Source organism: Lissotriton helveticus, chromosome 10 (genome assembly GCF_964261635.1).
Source record: "Lissotriton helveticus chromosome 10, aLisHel1.1, whole genome shotgun sequence".
In the NCBI taxonomy this organism is placed as follows: Eukaryota; Metazoa; Chordata; class Amphibia; order Caudata; family Salamandridae; genus Lissotriton; species Lissotriton helveticus.
In genome coordinates this window covers 1,200,079,741-1,200,088,548 of record NC_136071.1, presented here as the reverse complement: position 1 = coordinate 1,200,088,548, position 8,808 = coordinate 1,200,079,741, and positions in this window count along the sequence as shown.

Genomic DNA, 8,808 nt, shown 5'->3' with positions numbered 1-8,808 from the left:
TCTGATTTGTCACTGAGAGGGTGATCGCACCATAGTTTGTACTGCTTATCATACTCAGCGTGTACCTGCACATACGGTACGAATATTCTTTGACATTACGCGTCGCATTAAAGCTTCGGTGTGACGTCATGTATGGCGTTCTGTAGGCGAAAGGGGGCAATGTTTGTACTTGGCTTAAAACATGTATGTATTTAATGTACATACTAAGGGCAGACATTTGGGATAGCTATGAATTTTTTGGGATACGTGTAACAATCATATATTACTTTTAACCGCATCGCTGCGGCACATTTTCCCGCTGTGCGCTGAAGATTTGAAAATCCCGCGGTTCATGACGAGCTCATCTCGTCATGAGCGTACGAGAGGTGTACCTCATGACGAGCTGAGCTCGTCATCAGCGTCGATGTGGTTAAAAAGAATTAAACAAATCGCGGTAGAAGATCATGCGTACTCGTATTGAAAGAGCTGCGCAAGCGCATCATAAGCGTACCCAAAGCCATGTGACTTTAAAAGTAGAGATTTGATTGGTTCATAACTTTTCCTATTCCGACTATTGAAAGTTCCGTCCTATTATAATCATTCGACTTTGACTTTCTAAGAAGAAGCATTTGTTCTGAGAATCTTCTCAAATAGAAGGAAGATCACCATAATAAGAGCAATGGAGTCATCTTCCAGAAGTTCTTCAGAGGGAGATTTCATTCCTGAAGAACGTCCAAAAAAGAGGAAAGAAGCTCTAATTTGGAAGTTTTTCACTTTTCCAGAAGGTCAAAAAAAGGTTAATGCTCCAAAAGTAACCTGTAAAATTTGCCAAACAACTCTTTCAAGGGGTGATCCATGTAAACAATACTCCTTTGGCACAGCAAATATGGTGCGACACGTGAAGAACTTGCACCCCAAGAACTTTGCTCGAGCTGCAAGACGGAGGTTGCACGAGGACCCACCTGCTGCTACACCAAGCACATCAACAGCGGCAGCAACATTTTCAGGAAGCAGTCCACACCCACAAATTGATTCTGACTTTGCTAAAGCTAAAATTCTATGCATTTATTGTGATAAACTTTTGTGTTATGGGGAACAGTCTATAGACTTGATGAAATACAGGATGCAGGATCATTGCTGTCCTCGACATTAGTTATTCTTTTTTTCATTCTTTTGTTCCGCTTGGAATTTGTTGAGAAAACACAAACAAAATACAAAACAAAAAAAACTGTTCTTTTTAGAACTACCTTCACTGGTCAAAAAAAGAACTATATTTCTATGGTAGTGTGTAAAAGTTTGTCAGAATGAATGTTTAGTTCATAAATGAATAAATGAATATGTTACTAGTGTATAGAGAATGTGAAAGTGCAGAACTATAAGGAACCGCTACAGCATACATCTATAAGGTGTTTATCTATAGTATACTGTAGTATGTCCGAAGCACTTGAATGTATCATATGTACATAAATATGTTACAAGTGTATGTTTCAATTTGCGCTGCTGGTGAAAGTGCCTGGGTGAATTTATATGTGTTAGGGTCGAAAATACAATCCCCATGTGCCTCTTTTACACAGCTGTTGCGTCACTTTTGTGACACAGCGGTGTTGCAAAAGATGTGCCATGGAGTGTGCTATTAACAACGTGACGCATCTGGAGGGTGTATTACATTGTAAAGCGCTGCGCCAGAAGAGGCTTTCTTGTGCAGAAGGGGGTGCAGCAAGGCTTCGTAAAAGTGACTGAGTGAAATGTATAACATTTTATTCAGTGACTTTTGAGCTTATGCTGCGTCAAAACCTTGCATATACTTGAAGCAGGTATAAGGATTGATACAGCTTTGTGAGCATAGGGCCCCGAGAGAATTGCTGGAGTTGTGTTATACTTGCAACCGAAGTCAAGCAAAAATGAATCCAAAAATTCATTATCATTTTTATTATAATAGGAATATGAAATATAATCTAAAAAATAAAATAAATATAAATATTTATATTAGAAATATAAGAAATTATTATAAAAAGAAAGACATAATAATTAATACATTTATAAATTATCATTTACAAAACCTTTGAAACCTTTGAAACCTTTGAAATTCACTGAAAAAACGTAGGTTTCACACACGTTATAGTTAGGAATTAGCATTTAAAAAACCTTGCAAATTCATTGAAAAAACCATAGGTTTCACATGTTATAGTTAGCTGAACATTTCTCTCATACAAAACCTTTGAAATTCCTCCGTTAGAGTTAGCTCAGCTAACTATAACTTGCGTGCCCGGAATGCACTGCTGATGACGTCACATATTACATCACTCTTGACATGGTCAGTGACATCACTGATGACATCACTGATGACATCTCAAATGACATCCGTGCTTGTTCGGGAGAAACACAAAGTCAGGATTCAAAATATAACATAGTGGCTAGGGTTGCCTTTACGAATAATAGTTTCTTTCTACCCAAACACACCTTTTTTTAGCAACAGTAGGATAATAGAAATCTGGGAAAAAGCATTAGTTTCTAACCTGCATCGCGTATTTTGCATGCAGCTCTTTGATGGCAGTTCATAGCTCACTGTGCTATAGTACAATTGTAACTTATGAACTGCAAGTAACAAAAGGATCTCTGTGATAAAAGCAGTAACCCACTGGGCTATCCACATAAAATGCTGCCCTCTGAAATGCATGGTACACATTCTTTGCAGCAGGCATGCCACCCCTCTGCACTACTTTAGAATAAGTCAAAACTGCAACTAGCCAAAACTCTGACCCCTCATTAATCACCATAGTTATCCTGACTTTTTTTTATTGTTTCCTGCAAACCTCTGGATATTAAAGGGACTCTACAGCAGCTCAACGATAAACCGGCCCCAGTAACAAAACTGGCACAAGAAACAAAACAGGCCCCCACCTCTCCTGCCTCTCGGGGAAATGACCGATGTCCGATATGCAGACCTTTCAACTTATACGGTGCCACCGTGTGTCACACAAGTTTGGCTCCCTTCACACGAAATAACACTGTTTCAGGGAAAACAAGCTAAAAACCATTATAAACAGTGAATTTCTAGCTCGTATTCACAGGTAGTAAGCACCTGACGATGTCCACCCAGAGGTGTGAAAACACCCCAGGGCATCGGCAAAAGCCTCAATGAAATACTTAGTTAGCTCTCAGCACAAGGCCCCACCCCCTCGAAGGCTCACTCCCCTCCTCACACGGTGACATTCCATTTATAAGTTGTCAGGTGTGGATATGGCCAGTCCAGCCTTGGGAAGCAACAATACAGAGAGGAGTGGAGGGGGAAAGCAACAACATGGAAAGGAAGGGAGGAGGGGGGAGGGTTCAAAGCACATGAGGGGCCAACACTCTATGGAACACGTCGCCTGAAACAAAATGAAGGTCAACAAGCGTGAGCAGTGGAAGGACACAAGTACTTGGTCCATGCTTCAGGGGAGGGATGAACACACAAAGATTAAGTGCAGCTGACATGCGCTGACCAAAGAGAAGCAAGGAAATAAGAGTGACGATGAAGGCGACCAATGGTAAGCAATGCAGGTCCTCTAACCCCACTATAACCCTACTGTAAGCTAACAAAATGCCTCACAAGCCACAGCTGTCTTAGGCAAAACCTACAACTACATGGTAATGCACGGCCCGGATTGTGAGCTCTGCTTTGCACACAGGATGTGCGTGGTGATGTCTGGCCCTTAAATGTGAGATCTGCTCTGCACATGCTGGTGACACACGTGCCTTGACTGTGAGCGCTGTGCTGTGACGCACGGCCCCTGAATATGAGCTCTGTGCTGCACACGGGGTGTGCTGGTGACGCACGTCAATCAATCAATCAATAAAACTTTATTTCAGTTTTGTTTGCAAACCATAAAAGTGCAAGATACAGTGATACAGAATTCATTATAAAAAAAAGAAAAGCCATCATCAAGATACAAAAATACAGAATTAGCAGCAATTTATAACAGTACAAATTATGCTAAAATGTATTAAATATAGGTGCAAAAAGGTTTTAGTAAAACTCATTACAAATCCAAACATTTTCTGTACTTTACAATTGATTTTAAAAATTCTAACACAAAAAGGATACTATCACTATGTAATAATTGTAAATACATCATAGCTGGTCTGATCTGGCAGAAATTAAGTTTCTTTAAAAGCGGCACCAGATAGCGTTTGCGGGGAAATTCATATAATTTACATAAAAACATAAAATGCAGCATGTCCTGCGGAGACTTTCCGTCGCAGCCGCAGGGAGCTGCTTCTTTGCTAAAAATAGTTTTTTGTGGCCTAACAAGCAGAAAATAAAATTGATTCAGTCGAAATCTGGTTAACAGAAATTTCTCATATGAGGTCAGGGAGCCCAATAAATATGGCTCAATGTATGGAATTGTTTTTAACATAACATAAGTCCTGACACTCGGTTTCTGAATCCTCTGTAGTTTCCCTCATCATTCTCCTTTCCATGAGGAATGCCGTTTTTATTGCCTCCACATCCCTCTTAGTGATACAATCAGGAGTTTCAAATAACTCATCACGCCTTAGGCTTAAAAAACTTGTCTTCCGATATTTCTACCAGGGTATAGCAGATAAGTTGTCCATAGACAGACAGTCTTTTAAGATCATGTGCGTGAGGGGGATATCAGGGTTTAGCCACAGCTTTAACCAGCAGGACGTGGGCGAAGGGAAAAAATATCAATGACATACTGGACACCCAGTTCTTCGTGGACAGCTAGATTAGGCGTACCTTGCGGGAGACACAGTAGACATACAAAAAAGTGTTCTCCACAGTCTGAAGTTGCTCTCCCCAAATATACCCCCAAATTTCGCTACCAAATGTTGCTGTGCCACTGATTTGGCATTATATAGTTGCAATATGGCGCCAGTAGGCTTTTTTCCCAGTTTAGATGTAAAATTAAATATTGATCCATTCACCCTACCAATGTCCCCTTTCTTTTTTGAAACATGCGGGCCCCAGTTTAGTTTGTTATCAAAGAGGACTCCAAGATAGGAGGATGTGCTAGATATGGGAATTATTGCATCACCCACATTAAATTGGAAATTCTGTCTTGGTGGCTTGCCTACCTGCATGATAAACAATTTAGAGTTATTTATTGTTAAGTCCCTGTCTGTCATGAAGAACTTGAAAGCAGTTAAAAGAGCTTGGAGGCCTCTTTCGGTCCTAGATATGAGGACAGCGTCGTCTGCGTATAATAGGACCGGAATACCCCGACGTCCAACTCTGGGGCAGTCAGCCCCCACCTCCTGTAAATCGCTAACTAGGTCATTAATATAAAAATTAAACAAAAAAAGAGCCAGAATACATCCTTGTCGGACTCCCCTTTTGATGTTAAAATCCTTCGTCACACTCAGATCTTGAGAAAATCTTACATTTGCTCTGGTGTGTCAATGTAAATCTTCTTGAAAGTCCACGATACCACCGTCAACCCCTTTTGCCCTCATGAATTGCCACAGCTTCTGCCTATTCACACAGTCAAAGGCCAAGGACAGGTCCATGAAGGCAAGGTGGATGGTCCCCTTGTATGCCACTGTTCACTTACTTAATATAAAAAAAAGGATAAGGCATTGGGTGGTCGTGGAGCGTCCCCTACAGAAACCATACTGGGAGGCGGACATGATGTTATTGTCTTCAACCCATCTAGTGAGTCTCTGCAGGAGAACCCTTCCCATTACTTTCACCATAGAATCTATGAGTGATATGGGTCGGTAGCAGTGCGGGCTGCATTTATCCCCTTTTTTGAAGACAGGTACAATAGTAGAAACCCCCCAAGACTGTGGGCATCCGCATTGAACCGCAGCATTAAAAACGGACTCCAAAATTGGAGACCAAAAAGAAGGGTCAGACTTAAATAAGTCTGGAGGAATCCCGTCTGGGCCAGGTGCTTGGCTGTCAAGCCTAAAAATCCTTCAAGTATTTCACCCCTGCCAATTATAATTTTATTACCATTAAAATCAGGTTTCAAGTCATTAAGCAACTCCCCCTCGGACGAGTGCTCAAAGTGAAATCCGTGATTTTTAGAACAGCTCAGTTCAGAAATACATGTAAATAGGGGGTTACCACAGGGATGTATATTAAAATCACCCATAACCATAAGATTGTGTAGGCTATGACTCATAGACTTATTGATAAAAGCATTCAGAGCAAACATGTGACTACGATCCGAACATGAAAAAAGTGAGTTATAAAAATTTACCAGACCTACTATACAGTTCCCTCCTTTTAGAGTTAAAGCAAGAAAACCCGGATTAGAGGTAGAGACTGTACGTACTTTGCATGCCAAAGCTACAGAGACATAAATAACCAGTCCCCCCATTGATCTCCCCCTGTTGGAGACAATTGCTGGAGCAAAGTATGCCGTGTATCCTTCCAGAAGGAGATCACATTCAACCGACCACGTTTCTTGCAAACAGATTATCACAAGTTGCTTAATATAAGCAATCCAGCTAGGGTTCACTATCTTGGCAGCTAACCCTGCAATGTTCCAGGAGATAAAGTTGTTTGAACTCCCCCTGTGTGATCTATCCACTACAGCTCCTGTATCATTCATCCTCCCTCCTCCCAGGTCACCAGTTTCTTGTAGGCAATCACAGGTTTCCAAGCCAGACAGGATTTGATACCTGTTATGGTCTGGAAGTCTGCGCCCGGTAGTAATTAAGTTGCCATGTGTGATCTGGGGTAGCAAGGGGGGGCACAATCGGAGAAGGATCTCGCCCTAGACCAGTCTCCCATCCGCCAGTTTTCCTCCTGATTAGATCTTACCGGGTCCCTCCATGGTAGTGGCCTGTAGAAAAAGCCTAAGGGTAATAGTTTAATGGCAGTGCCCAGCGTCAGCTGTAGGCGAAGGCCTGATGATAATAAACGGCCCGCAGTATGAGAATTATCAAAATTAATAATGATACAGTCCCCACTCCCTGTCTTGTTAGATCTGCCGATCCAGTTAACCCTGCGTACCATTATAATATTGTTAGTGGTATTCACTCCATCAGGGGTATTCCGGCTAAGCCAAAACACTGTCTTGTTCAGCATTTGTTTGTAGCTTTCAGTCTCTCCTGATGGGAGGGCAGGGACATGGCTCAGTATGACCACATATGGGGTGGCTTCTGGCGGGAGGTCAATAACCATGGTTCTTCGAGCCACACAAGGTCCCTCATCTAACCTCTGAGTTGAGTTGGGGTGCTTACACAGACTTTGTCCGACGCATAGCGAACTCCAGCCTCACCCTTCGGGGAGCCCTTCTTGACCCGCCGGCATTGCTGCCTTCGTCGCTGCTCCCGCTGCCTGTCACCTCCCCCCGCCGCAGCCTCTCTCCACCTGTGCTGCCGTAGTGCGGGGGAGTGTGTGACTACAACTCCCAGCGGCCTCCGCGACCAGAAGTCACGTCGAGGCGGAGCACGCCAGGAGGCGTTCAAAAACTACCAGCACCTGCTGGGGAGCGGGGGCCTACACAGACTTTGTCCGACGAATAGCGAACTCCAGCCTCACCCTTCAGGGAGCCCTTCTTGACCCGCCGGCATTGCTGCCTTCGTCGCTGCTCCCGCTGCCTGTCACCTCCCCCCGCCCCAGCCTCTCTCCACCTGTGCTGCCGTAGTGCGGGGGAGTGTGTGACTACAACTCCCAGCGGCCTCCGCGACCGGAAGTCGCGTCGAGGCGGAGCACGCCAGGAGGCGTTCAAAAATGACCAGCACCTCCCGCGTCGCGGGAGCGCACGGGGCCACGCCGGGCTAAGCCCGGGCAAAGGGCGGGCCCTCTGTGGCCCTCAGAGGCCTGAGGAGACTGGACTGGGCCAGACCCCCTGGTTGTGGGACTCTATTTAAGTAAGAGTGTTAACTTCTTATACTTTGGTACAATTGCTGGTAATGTCTACCACCGTGATTACATCACCCTCTGCCATTGCCCCTGATAAAGTAGGGGGCTTGTTGAATGGTACCCTCGATAACTATTTTACTAAAACTGCCCTTGAAGGTACTAGAGTACTATCTTTAGCAGAACGCCGGGACGACCGCCGCCGTTCTATAGAACGAATTAAGAACAGGGCCCTATCTGAACCAATCCCTGTTGTTACAACAGCTAATAACTTTTGTGCTGACACCATGGATGTTACATTAATTGGGGACAGTGTGCCCATATTATTAAGGGAGTGTCTAGCACCTTCTATCAGTCCAACGCAAACTGAATCAGCTCCTATCTCCCTTGATTTTTCCAGTACCCCCAATGCATCAACAGTTATGATTTCACCAACACCCAGGCCAGGGAAGATAGTAAGAGGAAAAACAACGAGACCCTTGCCATATATAATCCATGGCCCACCGCCAACGAAAAAGAGACGCAAAAGATTGGACCCAACCAAGCCCAAATTAAGTCATTCTGAATTTGGAAAAAAGTCTAATCTTACCACCATTGAAGCAACGGGATCTTTAGTTGTGAAGGGAGCTGCAGAGACAGCGTTGGACCCTCCAGCACTCTCACTATTGACTTCACACGTGGCCACTAAGTACAATACAGAACATGCCACAAATGTTGAAGGGTCTCCATCAACTCCCTCTAGTAATTTACTAGATAGTATAGAACTAATTGTGTGGAGTTATACGCTAGCCATAGTTGAAAGATTAAAAGGAGTGGAGACAAGACTAGGGAAAATAGAGGCGGACTTGGCCACACATGGAAACTCTGCTAGGGCTTTAGGAAATAAGGGTCCAATAATAGCATCAATCCCTAGCAGAGCCTCCACTTCGGCCCACGTTACTACATCAAATGTAGTAGTGGCAACACCTCCTACCACTACTCCTTGTAATTATTTGAAAATAGCCACA